Source organism: Scyliorhinus canicula, chromosome 11, assembly GCF_902713615.1.
Source record: "Scyliorhinus canicula chromosome 11, sScyCan1.1, whole genome shotgun sequence".
Classification (NCBI taxonomy): domain Eukaryota; kingdom Metazoa; phylum Chordata; class Chondrichthyes; order Carcharhiniformes; family Scyliorhinidae; genus Scyliorhinus; species Scyliorhinus canicula.
This window is the reverse complement of record NC_052156.1, coordinates 60,761,473-60,776,412: the sequence shown is the minus strand read 5'-3', so window position 1 is coordinate 60,776,412 and position 14,940 is coordinate 60,761,473.

Below are 14,940 nucleotides of genomic sequence, written 5' to 3'. Positions count from 1 at the left end.
TTCCATGGAAACTTGCAGGAAACGTCACCTTAGCAAAACTGGCACAGTGTCCAGTGCATTCTGGGCAGATTTGGTGCAGTTGGAAACTCCATGCCGTCATATCTAAGTAATTCACTTATGTAGTGATGGAACCATCAATTCACCAGACACGTGTTTCCGATATGAATCTAGGCTTTAATCGATTTACTTCAGAGCCAGCCTGTTATCCGTTGATGAACTCGTAGTGAACTCAGGCTGACTCTGGACAAGGGTATTTATACAGCTGCACTAGGGGGAGGAGTCATGGGCGGAGCCAAGGGTGGAGCCCAGTACAAGTTCCTGAGTACTCCCAGCGCTACTCCCCCTAGTGGTAGGATAGCGCTACTGCGCTTACAAAGACAGTGTGAATTATCATATATACATCTATATATTACATTCACCACATGTAGGTTGGCTATTTACTTTGCACCCAGGTGGCACATGTGGGTGGAAGTATATTTAGGGAATTCAATGTGGTCATGTAAGGATAGCCATCTGGAGGGAACCTCACACTATTTCACTTTAATTCACTCGAAAATCAGACCTGGGCCTGATGTGCACATCCGAAAAAACACCCTTAACATTAATGTAAAAACAGCAACATCCAGAGTCCCAGGAGAATGATCTGGGGGGGGCAGGGGATGCAATTCAACTCAATAAAGTACCTGGAATTAAAAGTCTAAGGATGACCATGAAACCATTGTCGATTGTCGTAGAAACCCATCTGGTTCACTAATGTCCTTTAGGGAAGGAAATCTGCCATCCTTACCTGGTCTGGCCTACATGTGAATCCAGCCCCACAGCAATGTGGTTGACCCTTAAATGCCCTCTAAAATAGACGAGCAAGCCTCTCAGCTATGTTTAACCGCTATAAAAAAGTAATTACACCAGAAAGGCTAGCCAGCATCGTCCCAGGCACCGGACACAACAATGACAAACCCAGCCCTGTTGAATCTTCAAAGTCCTGCTTTCTAACATCTTGGGGCTTATTCCAAAGTTGGGAGAGCTGTCTCACAGACTAGTTAAGCAAAAGCCTGACATAGTCATACTCACAGAATCATACCTTACAGACAATGTCTCAGACATCACTCTCACCATTTCTGTGTATGCCCTGTCTCATTGGCAGGACAGACCAAGCAGAGGTGGCAGCTCACTGTTATAGAGTAAGGAGGGAGTTTCCCTGAGAGTCCTCAACATTGACTCTGGTCCCCATGAAGTCTCATGGCTTCAGGTTAAACATAGGCAAGTAAACCTCCTGCTGATTGCCACATAATGGCCACCATCAGCTGATGAATCAGCACTCCTCCATGTTGACCGCTACTTGGAGAAAGCACTGAGGTTTGCAAAGGCGCAGAATATGCTCTGGGTGGGGGACTTCAATGTCCATCACCAAGAGTGACTCGGTACGACCACCACAGACCGAGCTGGCCAGGTCCTAAAGGACATAGCTACTAGATGAGAATGCAGCAGGTGGTGGGAAACCAACTAGAGTGAAGAACATACTTGACCTCATCCTCACCAATCTGCCTGCTGCAGATGCATCTGTCCATGACAGTATCGGCAGAAGTGACCACCGCGCAGTGCTTGTGGAGACAAAGCCTCGTCTTCACATTGAGGATACTCTCCGTTGTGTTGTGTGACATTACCACCGTGCTAAATGGGATAGACTTCAAACAGATCTAGCAACTCAAGATTGGGCATTCATAAGGCGCTGTGGGCCATCAGCAGCAGCAGAATTGTATTCAACCACAATCTGCAAACTCATGGCGTGGCATATCCCCTACTCTACTATTACCACCAAGCCAGGGGATCAACTCTGGTTCAATGAAGGAGTGTAGGAGAGCATGCCAGGAGTAATATTAGGCATGCCAAAAATGAGGTGTCAACCTGGTGAAGCTGCAACACAGTGCTACTTGTGTACTAATGAAATGAAATGAAATGAAAATCGCTTATTGTCACAAGTAGGCTTCAAATGAAGTTACTGTGAAAAGCCCCTAGTCGCCACATTCCGGCACCTGTTCGGGGAGGCTGGTACGGGAATTGAACCATGCTGCTGGCCTGCCTTGGTCGGCTTTCAAAGCCAGCGATTTAGCCCTGTGCTAAACCAGCCCCTACTAAACAGCATAAGCAGCAAGTAATAGACAGAGCTAAGCGGTTCCACAACAAATGCATTATATTTAAGCCCTGCAGTCCTGCCACATCCAGCCGTGATGATTATATAACTCACTCGAGGAGGAGGCTCTACAAATATGCCCATCCTCAATGATGGAGGAGTCCAGCACATCTGTGCAAAAGACAAGGCTGAGGCATTTACAACAAACTTCAAACAGAAGTGCCAAGTGGATGATATAACTCGGTCTCAACCGGAGGTCCCCAGCATCACAGATGTCAATATTCAACCTATACGATTCACTCCACGTGATATCAAAAAAACAGCTGAAGGCAATGGATATCGCAATGGCTATTGGCCCTGACAATACTCCGGCAATTGTATTGAGGACTTATGCTCCAGTACCTGCTACACCCCTAGCCAAGCTGTTCCAGTACAGGTACAACACTGGTATCTACCCGGCAATGTGGAAAATTGCCCAGGTGCGTCCTGTGCACAAGAAATCGGACAAATCCAACCCAGCCAATTACCGCCCTATCAGCCTACTCTCCTTCATCAGCAAAGCGATGGAAGGTGTCATCTGCAGTGCTATCACGTGGCACTTACTCAGCAATAACTTGCTCACAGATGCTCAGTTTGGGTTCCATCAGGGTCACTCAGCTGCTGAACCCATTACAACCTTGGTTTAAACATGGCAAGAGACCTGAATGCCTGAATGAGGTGAGGAGATTGCCCTTGACATCAAGGCAACATTTGACCGAGTATGGCATCAAGGAGCCCTAGCTAAACTGGAGTCAATGGGAATCAGGGTGCAGACTCCCCACTGGTTGGAGTCATACCAGTCACAAAGGAAGACAGTTGTGGTGGTTGGAGGTCAATCATCTCAGCTCCAGGACATCACCGCAGGAGTTCCTCAGGGTAGTGTTCTAGGCCCCACCATCCTCAGCTGCTTCATCAATGACCTCCCTTTGATCATAAGGTCAGAAGTGGGGATGCTCGCAGATGAGTGCACAATGTTCATCTCCATTCGCGACTCCTCAGATAATGAAGCAGTCCATGTCCAAATGCAGCAAGACCTGGGTAATATCCAGGCTTGGGCTGAGAAGTGACAAGTAATATTTACAGCACACAAGTGCCAGGCAATGACCATTTTCAATGAGAGAGAATCAAATCATCGCCCCTTGACATTCAATGGCATTACCATCGCTGAATCCCCCTCAATCAACTCCCTGGGGTTAATATTGATCAGAAACTTGCCTGGATGAGTGCAACTCCAACAACACTCAAGTAGCTCAACACTATCCAGGACAAAGCTGTCTGCTTGATTGCTCGCCCTTTCACAAACATTCAAAACTTCCACCACCGACAGTGTTAGCCATGTATACCATCAACACGATGCACTGCAGTAACTAGCTAAGTTTCCTTAGACAACACATTCCAAACCCACAACCACTACCATCTAGAAGGACAAGAGCAGCAGATACCTGGGAACCCCACCACCAGGAGGTTTCCCTCCAAGTCACTCATCAACATGACTTGGAAATATATCACCATTCCTTCACTGTCACTAGGCAAAATCCTGAAACTCCCTCCCTAACAGCACTATGGGTGTACCTACATTTTAAGGCCTGCAGCGGTTCATGAAGACAGCTCACCACCACCTTCTGAAGGGCAGGTAAGGATGGGCAATAAATGCTGGCCTAACCAGCAACACCCACATCCTGTAAATTTTTAAAAAAATTAGCAACACAACTGTAGTCTTACGTTTTAAAAAATTACAAAGGAGCAAATTATTGTGCAATGGAATTCTAAGAGCAAGATTCGAAGATAGCCTTTTTCTTTGGTGCTCCAATCAAGTTTCCCAGCCATTGATTTCCAAATATTTTCATGTAATTTTTCAATTTTGCAGGAAGTCCTTTTTCTAAATATTTCTTTTCATCCCTGACAATCTCACAATTAGAAATTCTCATGTTTTATTTTATTACTCTGTTCTCCAGTCTAAAATGGCTGACCACATCTGAAAAATACTGACGTTATTTAAGTGCACAATGCAACCAACATTTAAAAGATTAAATAACAATAAAATTGAAGTATTTATTCCTGTTCCTGCCATTTCCTACAAGTTAATTCACTTCTGTCATACTCAAGTCAGGTCACTGAATTAATCCATCACCAACTTCAATTTTAAGATTTTTTCAAAAATCAATGTTAACAAAAGGCTTGTTTGTAATGAACTTGGCTTTTGTTTGATAAAGCCAAGGCAAACAGTGATGAATATCTTAAAATTAATTTCTTCACTAATGAATCAAACAAAAATGACACAACTTTTGAATCCAACAACTAATCATTTTCTGAATAAAATTTCAGTTTTACACTCAGAGGTAAAGTGTATTTGGTATACATCATAGCTGTCCCAACTGTTATAATTAAAATCGGCATTAATTATGTGTTGACAGTTCTTAATGGTCGCATCTCAGTAATTGTGTACTCTCAACCTTTATCAACGTAATTTTCAGAAATAAATAGCTATTTATCATTTTATCTTGTTGTCCATTTACTGAAGTTACATTACTCTTCATTGTGTACACTAATGCAAAGAGAGGGAGGAGTTAACTCTATCCAGATTTAATATTTCATAATGTGCTGATGTTAAATATTCTCCAGAGTATAATTCACTCATCCTTTTCATTAGCTGTTAAGGTCCCACAGAGCACATTTATTATAAATGTGGATCCTTACTCATGTTGAAAGTGCACAGAGACCATGCAGCAGGATTTTCGCTGTACGGGAATGGTTAGAATCTTAACCGCAACAATATAGATCAATTCTACTTAAAACATTTGATTACAGACTGAACCTTCTGGGAGATATAGAATAAAAACTTACAGTTATCTGATAATTAAGCAGACCAAATTGATATATACCTTATAAGATCTATCGTGAAAACATTAAACACTCCAGAAAAAAAAGAAAAAGAGTCCCAAACTTCACATTGCTGTAATCTGGAAAATAACAATTTTATGAAAACTGATGTCTCATTAAAAATCTACAAATGGGTATTTCATGTTTTTTGCATTTGTATGGTTAAATTGCAAAATGTATATGTAACATAATTTTTCTGCTCAAATTTGCTGACATATTTTACCTGGAGTACATTTATACGGCAGATGTAAATATTGGTGTAAAGTGACTTTGGGTTCATCACGATATTAGACTGGCCACGTAAATCTAGAGTCAGGATCTAACATGATTCTGGTGAGAAATTAAATGAAGCTCCCTTGAGGCAGTAATCTTGACATTGCATGGAGTGTTAACCCAATTCAATGTCACACTTGGTCTGCAAGGTGCCCGGGGAACCATTGACCTTAATTTAAATGCTTAGAGAGAAAGTGTATGCCCCTCCCCACCCTCTTAACGTTGGCATATCTAACTTCTGGGAAGCAGCTCTGGGCTTACATGTATCCAGGCATGCAGAAGGACTCTCTTACACAGTGCAGCTAAAGTTGCCAGGCAGCAGTCCAATAATTTGAATAGAATTCTGCCTGGCTGGAACTGAATTCAGTCCAGTAACTGCAGATTGAATGCATCATGAAAACATTTTTGTTTTTTTATCTGCAGCAATCATAGACTTATCATCAGATGATTGCGGCTAATCTGATTAGAAAAATGCTCATAATGTTGCTTGCGATGAGTGGGTAAACTGGCCCAAAATAAAGTAGCATCTTTTGACACAGAAAAGTAAAATAATCTACTAGAAAAGTACTCAAACCATAAATTCAAAAGGGTAGGGAAGAGGTTTGCTATGAGACTTTTCCTGAAGAAATAAGTAGCATGAGTGGCTGCAATATAATACAGATTCAGTTCTATACTCATTCCACTAAGGTAAATAATGGAGAAAAGAGATGCATTTAAATAGAAAACTACATTCTGTCACATCGGCCACAATATCAAGATCATTAGCTGTCATATCTCAATGTTAGGATCATCACCATAACAATTTGCACTTAAACAGTATCTCAGCGCAGAAAAAAATTCCCAAGCTGCTTGACAGAGGAATAAGCAAAAATAACTGACTATCAAGTCAAAAAAGGAGCTATTAGGAGCAATGACCAAAAGTGTGGTCAGATGTGGGCTTACAAAATTTTTGAAACAGGACAGGGAAGGAGAGAGACAAAAGGCATTTAGGGAGAGATTTTCAGTGTTGAAAATTCAGTCGCTATTGGCTGTATCCAATGCATTTCTTTTTTTTTAACAGACAATTTTATTGAGGTATTTTTTGCATTGTAAACAGTAACAATATACATTAGTGTGCTGATACCAATTACAAAAAACATAGAGCAAATAACAGTACCACACTTGCAGATAAACCCGCCTATTCTTCCCCCCTGCTCTACACTATTCTACCCCCCCCCCCCTCCTCCCCCCCGCTGACAATTAGTTCCCCGCGAAGAAGTCGATGAATGGTTGCCACCTCCGGGCAAACCCCGATAGTGATCCTTGTAAGGCGAACATGATTTTTTCCAAGCCGAGAAAGCTTGCCATGTCCGACAGCCATCCATCGGTCTTTGGGGGTTTGAGTCCCTCCAGGCCAACAGTATTCGTCGCCGGGCTATCAGGGAAGCAAAGGCCACAACGTCGGCCTCTATCCCCTCCTGTACTCCCGGGTCTTCCGACACCCCAAAAATCGCCACCTCTGGACTCATCACCACCCTTGTTTTCAGTGCCCAGGATATGACGTCCGCAAATCCCTGCCAGTATCCCCTGAGTTTTGGACACGCCCAGAACATGTGGACATGGTTCGCTGGTCCTCCCCCACATCTAGCACACTTGTCCTCCAGCCCAAAGAATTTACTCATCCGGGCCACCATCATGTGGGCCCGGTGAACCACCTTGAACTGAATCAGGCCGAGCCTGGCACATGTTGCGGTTCCATTTACCCTCCTCAGAGCGCCTGCCCATACGCCTCCCTCCAACTCCCCACCAAGCTCCGCCTCCCACTTAAGTTTCAGTTCCTCGGTCCCTGTGTCCTCCGCTCCCATAAGCTCCTTATAAATATCTGAGACTCTCCTCTCTCCTACCTCACCCCTGGAAATTACCCTGTCCTGGATCCCCCTTGGTGGAAGGCGTGGAAAGGACGGGACCTGTCTATGTATGAAATCCCACACCTGCAAGTACCGAAAGTCATCCCCCCCCCCCCTCGCCAGCCCGAACTTCTCCTCCAACGCCCTCATGTTCGTGAAGCTCCCTTCCAGGAACAACGCCCATCCTTCCCACCCCCACCCTCCGCCACGCTCGAAACCCGCCATCCATCTTCCCCGGGACAAATCGGTGGTTGTCACATATTGGGGACCAGGCCGACGCTCCCACTTCACCCGCATGCTTCCTGCATTGGCCGCAAATCTGCAAAGCCGCCACCACTACAGGGCCGGTGGAGTACCTGGCCGGCGGGAACGGCAGGGGAGCCGTGGCCAGGGCTGCCAAGCTGGTGCCCCTGCACGAAGCAGCCTCCACCCGCTCCCAAACCGACCCCGTACCCACCATCCATTTCCTTATCATGGCAATGATAGCCGCCCAGTAGTAGTTGCCGAGGTTCGGCAACGCCAGCCCCCCCACGCTACGGTTCCGTTCCAGCATCCCCCTCTTTACCCGCGGGGACTTCCCCGCCCAAACAAATCCCAGGATGATCTTATTGATTCTTTTAAAGAGGGACCGCGGAATGAAAATAGGGAGACACTGAAAAATAAACAGGAATCTCGGGAGGATCGTCACCTTCACCGTCTGTACTCTCCCCGCTAGTGACAGCGGGAGTGCATCCCACCTCCGAAACTCGCTCCTCATTTGCTCCACCAGCCAGGACAAGTTCAACCTATGCATCTTACCCCAGTCGCGCACCACTTGTATCCCTAGATACCTAAAACTTTCCCCAACCAGCCTAAACGGTAGCTCCCTCAGCCTATTCTCCTGACCCCTCGCCTGCACCACAAACATCTCGCATTTTGCCATGTTCAACATGTACCCGAAAACCGGCCAAACTCCCCTAGGATTTCCATAACCCCGTCCATCCCTGCCGCTGGATCTGACACATACAAAAGCAGGTCGTCCGCGTAGAGCGAGACCTTGTGTTCTATCTCCCCCTGACCATTCCCTTCCATCCCCTTGCCGCTCTCAGCGCAATTGCCAGCGGTTCTATGGCCAACGCAAACAGCAGTGGAGAGAGGGGGCATCCCTGTCTTGTCCCGCGGTGTAGTCTAAAATACTCAGATGTCGTCCTGTTCGTCCTCACACAAGCCTCCGGGGCCTGATATAGCAGTTTAACCAGGTCCACAAAGCCCTCTCCAAACCCAAACCGTCCCAGCACCTCCGATAAATAGTCCCACTCCACCCGGTCAAAAGCCTTTTCGGCATCCATTGCCACCACTACCTCCACCTCTCTGCCCTCCGGGGCATCATAATCACATTGAGTAGCCTTCTTAGATTGGCTACTAGCTGCCTGCCCTTAACAAACCCTGTTTGGACCTCCACAATCATGCAGTCTTCGATTCTGGATGCCAGGATCTTGGCCAGCAGTTTAGCGTCTACATTAATCAGGGAGATTGGCCGATAGGACCCACAGACCTCCGGGTCCTTATCCCATTTTAATATCAGCGAGATGGTGGCTTGCGACATCGTCGGGGGTAGCACCCCATTGTCCCTCGCCTCGTTAAACACCCTAACCAACACCGGCCCCAGTATACCCTCAAACTTTCTGTAGAACTCCACTGGATACCCGTCCGGCCTCGGGGCTTTACCCGACTGCATGGCCTTCAGGCCCCCCATTACTTCTTCAGCTCTAATCGGGACCCCCAGCCCTCTACCATCCCCCTGCCCACCTTTGGGAAGATCAGCCCATCTAAGAAGCGCCTCATCCCCCCCCGGCCCTGTGGGGGGTTCCGAAGTATACAGCTGACTGTAAAAGTCCCTGAATACCCTGTTCAGTCCTGCCGGGTCTCCCACCCGGTTCCCTGCCCCGTCCACTACCGTCCCTATCTCCCTGGCCGCCTCCCTCTTCCTAAGTTGCTGTCAAGCATTCTGCTGGCTTTCTCCCCATGCTCATACACCGCCTTTCTGAGTTGCTCTACGGCCTTCCCAGTGGATAGTGCTCCCAGCTCCGCCTGCAGTCTCCGTCGTTCCCTAAGTAGCTCTGCCCTCGGGGAGTCCGCATATTCCCTATCCGTCCGTGTCATCTCCTGCACCAGTCTGTCCATCTCCGCCCTGTCCGTTCTGTCCCTATGGGCTCGGATTGAGATCAGTTCCCCTCTCACCACCGCCTTCAGCGCCTCCCAGAGCACCGCTGCTGAGACTTCCCCTGTATCATTGACCTGCAGGTAGTCCTGCATGCATTTCCCCACTCTCTCACACACCCTCTCCTCTGCCAACAATCCCACCTCTAACCTCTATTGTGGGTACTGATAACTTTCTTTGCAGACCAGCAGGTCGACCCAATGTGGAGCATGGTCCGAAATAGTGATCGCCGAGTATTCAGTATCCCTCACCCCCTCCAAAAAGTCCCTACTCATAATAAATAAGTCAATACGAGAATAAACCTTGTGAACATGTGAATAGAACGAGAACTCCTTCCCCGTCAGCCGGCTGACTCTCCAGGGGTCTATCCCCCCATTTGTTCCATGAACCCTCTCGGTTCTCTTGCCATTGCCGGGACCCTGCCCGTTCTGGAGCACGACCGGTCGAGGTCGGGGTCCAGGACTGTATTAAAGTCCCCACCCATAATCAACTTGTGCGAATCCAAGTCGGGGATTTTCCCCAGCAGCCTTTTGATGAAATCTACATCATCCCAGTTTGGAGCGTAAACATTCACTAGGACCACCTTCAACCCCTCAAGCTTGCCCCGGACCATAAGAAGTCTCCCACCCCCATCCGCAACTGTGCTGTCCGCCTCAAATTCAACCCGTTTGTTAATCATGATCGCGACCCCTCTGGTGTTAGCGTCAAGCCCCGAATGGAAGACCTGGCTAACCCAGCCCTTCCGTAATCTAATCTGGTCTGCCACTTTCAAATGTGTCTCCTGCAGTAACATTACATCCGCCTTCAGAGCCCGTAAGTATGCGAACACACGTGTCCTCTTGACCGGCATGTTTAATCCTCTAACATTCGAGGTGATCAGCGTGGTTGGAGGGCACCCTGCCCCCCCCCCCCCCCCCACCCCGACCAGCCATCCCCCTTCTTGGGCCCACCCCCTGCCTATGTGCCGCTCCTCCCCTGGTGCGCCTCTTGGCAGCTCCCACCACCGACCCCTTCCCTGTAACCTTGTTCAGTTCCCTCCCTCGTCAGCAGATCATCTTCACCCCCCCCCCCCCCCAACCCCTGCCATATACTGGCTATATACACACACCCCACCTCACTCCCGTTGACTAGCTCAAAGCAACTAGCCTGGTGGCTCTCAACTCCGGCGCCACCATGTCTCACACCTATTGTCCCCCTGCTCCCCTCCCCCCCCCCCCCCCCCCCCCCCCCCATCAACACCACCTCCCCAGAACAGCCCTGTTCAAGCAATCGCTCTGGGACCGAGACAGACAGAAAACGAACAAAGAACAAAGCAACGTTCCCAGAAGAAAAAAAAGCAAAGAGAACCCGAACAGCCCCCCAGCACCCAACAACTTAAACTTTAACTATCACTTTGGCTTTAACTTTAAAACTTTCAAACAGGCAAACACAAACACAAGAACACCCCCAATTTTAAATAAAAGAGCATGCCGAACGACATCGCTAACACGAAGGGAAATCTGTGAACAACTGCAGACATCCCTTAGTACACTCTAACTTGAGTCCATGGGTCCTCAGTTCGGCACCAGTCCATGCCCCTTAGCGAAGTCCATCGCTTCCTCCGGGTCGTCAAAATACTGTTGCTGTTCCTGGTATGTGACCCAAAGCCGCGCCGGGAAAAGTAGCCCAAACTTGACCTTCTTTTTAAACAGAATCTTTTAATTTGTCTGTAGGCTGCCCTCCTTCTGGCCACCTCCTGGCTCAGATCCTGGTAGATGTGCAGGACACTGTTGTTCCATGAGCAGCTCCTCGTGCTCTTGGCCCACTTTAGAACCCGCTCCTTGTCCACGAACCTATGGAACCTGACCACCATCGCCCGGGGTGGGGGGGGGGGGGGGGCTCATGGCTGCCTCGCCTGCACTCTGTATGCCCTGTCCAGCTCCAACGGACGCGGGAGGAAATCATCCCCCACCAGCTTCTGCAGCATGTCTGCCACATATGCCGTGGCATCCACTCCCTCGGCCCCCTCCGGGAGCCCAATGATTCTCAGATTCTGCCGGCGAGACCTATTTTCCAGGTCCTCCAGCTTGTCCATCAGCCTTGCTTGCTCCTCCTTCAACTTACTAATTTCCACAACTGCTACCGTTTGGAAATCCGCCTGCTCTTCCACTGTCTTCTCCAGTGCCTGGACCTTCTTATCCTGAGCATCCAGCCTCTGGTCAAGTCGCTCCACCGCTTTCTGGAGCGGTTCCAAATTATCCCGCTTCAGTGCTGCGAAGCTCTCTTTCATGACCTGCAGCATGTTGTCCAGTGCTGTCTAGACCGTCCGTTCCGTGGTCCGTTCATCGGCCATCTTTCCTCCTGCTTGAGCTTCCACACCACCTTTGTTCAGCCCCTTCTTCGCCTGTTTTCGCTCCCTTCTGCTCCTTAAGTCCATACAACTGTACGGATTCAGTGCTATTGCTTTTCACTCCAGCACTCAAAAGTTCAAAAAAGTCAGGGAAAAAGGTCTTAAAGTCAGACCGGAGCGAGAGCCACCAAATGTGCGACTTACTCCCTCATAGCCGCCACCGGAAGTGATCCAGTGCATTTCTTAATACCACATGAAGTGAATCGAATTGGCTGAAAACTGGCATCTGTGATACTTGGGAACCTTAGAAACAGCCGGTATGGATCATCCAGTTGGCACTTCTGGCTGAAGATGGCTTCACCTGTTTCAGCGCCATTAGTTATTTAATTGTCCATTATCATTTATGACTGGATGTGGCAGGACTGCAGAGCTTTGATTTGAACCAATTTGTTGTAAGATTGCTTAGTTCTTTATATTGCATGTTTATTCTACTGTCCAGCATGCATTCAGTCCTGTGTTGTAGTTTCACCAAGTTTACAGTGTGTCTGGTGCTGCAGCTGAAATGCCTTCCTGTAACCATCATGAACCAAGGTTTACGCTTGGCTTGATGGTAATGGCAGAGTGAGAATTTTGTCGAGCCATTAGGTTACTGATTATGGTTGAACAGAATTCTGATGATGGTCCATACCATCTCATGGATGTCCAGTTTTGTGTGCGAGATCTGTTCTCACTCCATTATATTTAGAATGTTGGTAAGCCACACAACAGGGTGAGAGTATCCTTTGCTTGAAGACCTTCATCTCAACAAGGTCAGTGCGCTGGTCAATCTTACCAATACAGTCATGGATAGGTCTACCTGTGACAGGTAGATTAGTGAGGTTGAAGTGCCAAGTGAATGCTCGTTCACTTTTTAATGTTCTTTTACTGCCTGCCACAGGCCCTGCCTGGCAGATATGACTAGCCAGTTCAGTCAGAAGTAGTACTGTTGTTGGTGGACATTTGAGTGGTCACCCCAACCTCCATCCCCTCCCCACAACCTGACACCCTCCCACCAGGGTACATTCTGTACCCTTGTTATCCTCAGCACCGTTCCCGATGGCCCCGGGGAAATATTCAGGGAGTCCAGTAATAATAGCTTCATTCAGAACTTGGAGGCAGTTTCGCCAACACTTTGGGTTGGGGGAAGGGTCAAGGGAAATGTCGATTCGGGGGAACCATAGTTTTGAGCCAGGGAAGTGGGACGTAAATGTTCAGAAATAGAAGGAGAAGGGGGTTGAGACACCAAAAGATTTGTTTCTTGGCGGTTGGTTTGCAGGATTCAGGGAGCTGGGAACGAAGTGTGGGCTGGAGCAGGGAGAATTATTTAAATACATGCAGGTTTGAGATTTTGCCAGGAAGGAGATGCAGAGCTTCCAGGTGGAGCCGGCTTCCACATTGCTGGAGGACGTGCTGACGACTGGGGGACTGGAGAAAGGGATAGTGTCGGCGGTTTATGGGGCTATTTTGGAAGAGGAGAAGGCACCACTGGAAGGGATCAAAGCAAAGTAGGAGGAAGAGTTGGGAGACGGTATGGAGGAAGGGCTCTGGTGTCAGGTGCTCCGGAGAGTGAATGCCTCCACCGTGGTTGGGGCTGGATTGGATTGGATTGGATTTGTTTATTGTCACATGTACCGAGGTGCAGTGAAAAGTATTTTTCTGCGAGCAGCTCAACAGATCATTAAGTACATGGGAAGAAAAGGGAATAAAAGAAAATACATAATAGGACAACACAAGATATACAATGTAACTACATAAACACCGGCATCGGATGAAGCATACAGGGTGTAGTTTTAATGAGGTCAGTCAATAAGAGGGTCATTTAGGAGTCTGGTGACAGTGGGGAAGAAGCTGTTTTTGAGTCTGTTCCTGCGTGTTCTCAGACTTCTGTATCTCCTGCCGGATGGAAGAAGTTGGATGAGTGAGTAAGCTGGGTGCGAGGGATCTTTGATTATGCTGCCTGCTTTCCCAGGCAGCGGGAGGTGTAGATGGAGTCCATGAATGGGAGGCAGGTTCGTGTGATGGACTGGGCGGTATTCATGACTCTCTGAGGTTTCTTGCGGTCCTGGGCCGAGCAGTTGCCATACCAGGCTGTGATGCAACCCGATAGATGCTTTCTATGGTGCATCTGTAAAAGTTGGTAAGGGTTAATGTGGACATGCCGAATTTCCTTAGTTTCCTGAGGAAGTGTAGGCGCTGTTGTGCTTTCTTGGTGGTAGCGCGACGTGGGTGGACCAGGACAGATTTTTGGAGATGTGCACCCCTAGGAATTTGAAACTGCTAACCATGGATAATACTTTTACAAAATAGACTGATAGGTGGAGCAAGTGAAGTGTATGCATCATTGTTGGAAGAAGTATCTATAGATTTTGATGCAGAAAAGAATCCTTTGTGTGTATGACTTGGTTCCTGAGGCATTCAGGCAGCAATTTCGCAACATAGGAAAACAGCCTGGACAAGCTCATATTGAATTCGAGAGGGTGAAGCTGTTGGATATGGGTGTTAAAGATAGAGAAAAAATATGAAGCCCTTCATGTGGTGATTCTTTGAGAAGAATTTAAAGATTCACTTCCTTTGGTTCCAATGGTGCATGCTGAGGAACGAAACATTAAAACTGCTAGACAGGCAGGGGAGCTAGCTGATGATTGGTCCATGGAAACAAACCTTCATCGGGTATCCTTTTAAACATGAGAAGGATGGGAAGTGGGAAGGAGAAAAGAATACAAATAATCAAGAAAGAAATGGAACAGTTAGGAATGGTCAGGAAATTTCACCTCACATCAAAAGATAAGGCACTGAGGTGGAAGTGACATTTGGAGGCCTAAGTGTTTCCATTGTAACAAAGAAGGACATATATGGGCAGACTTTTGGAGGTTAAATGTAAGACCAGTTGCAGTTGTAGGAATGGAAGCATCTAAAAGAAAATTGGCTGTTAAAACTGGAGCAGTGGCACAGATGAAATGTATTCATTCAGAATCAATGAGAAAGAGGGTAGACTCAAAATAGTTCAGAGAATTATTTGAGTACTGCTGAAGAAAGTCAGGCACTTGGAGGTTCTGGATGGTTTGTTCCAAAGGGAGAAGTTTTCCTTACTCCTCTAACAAAATAAGTAAACCAATTAAAATTGTAAGAGATACAGGAGCAGATCAATCATTGGTGGTGCAAT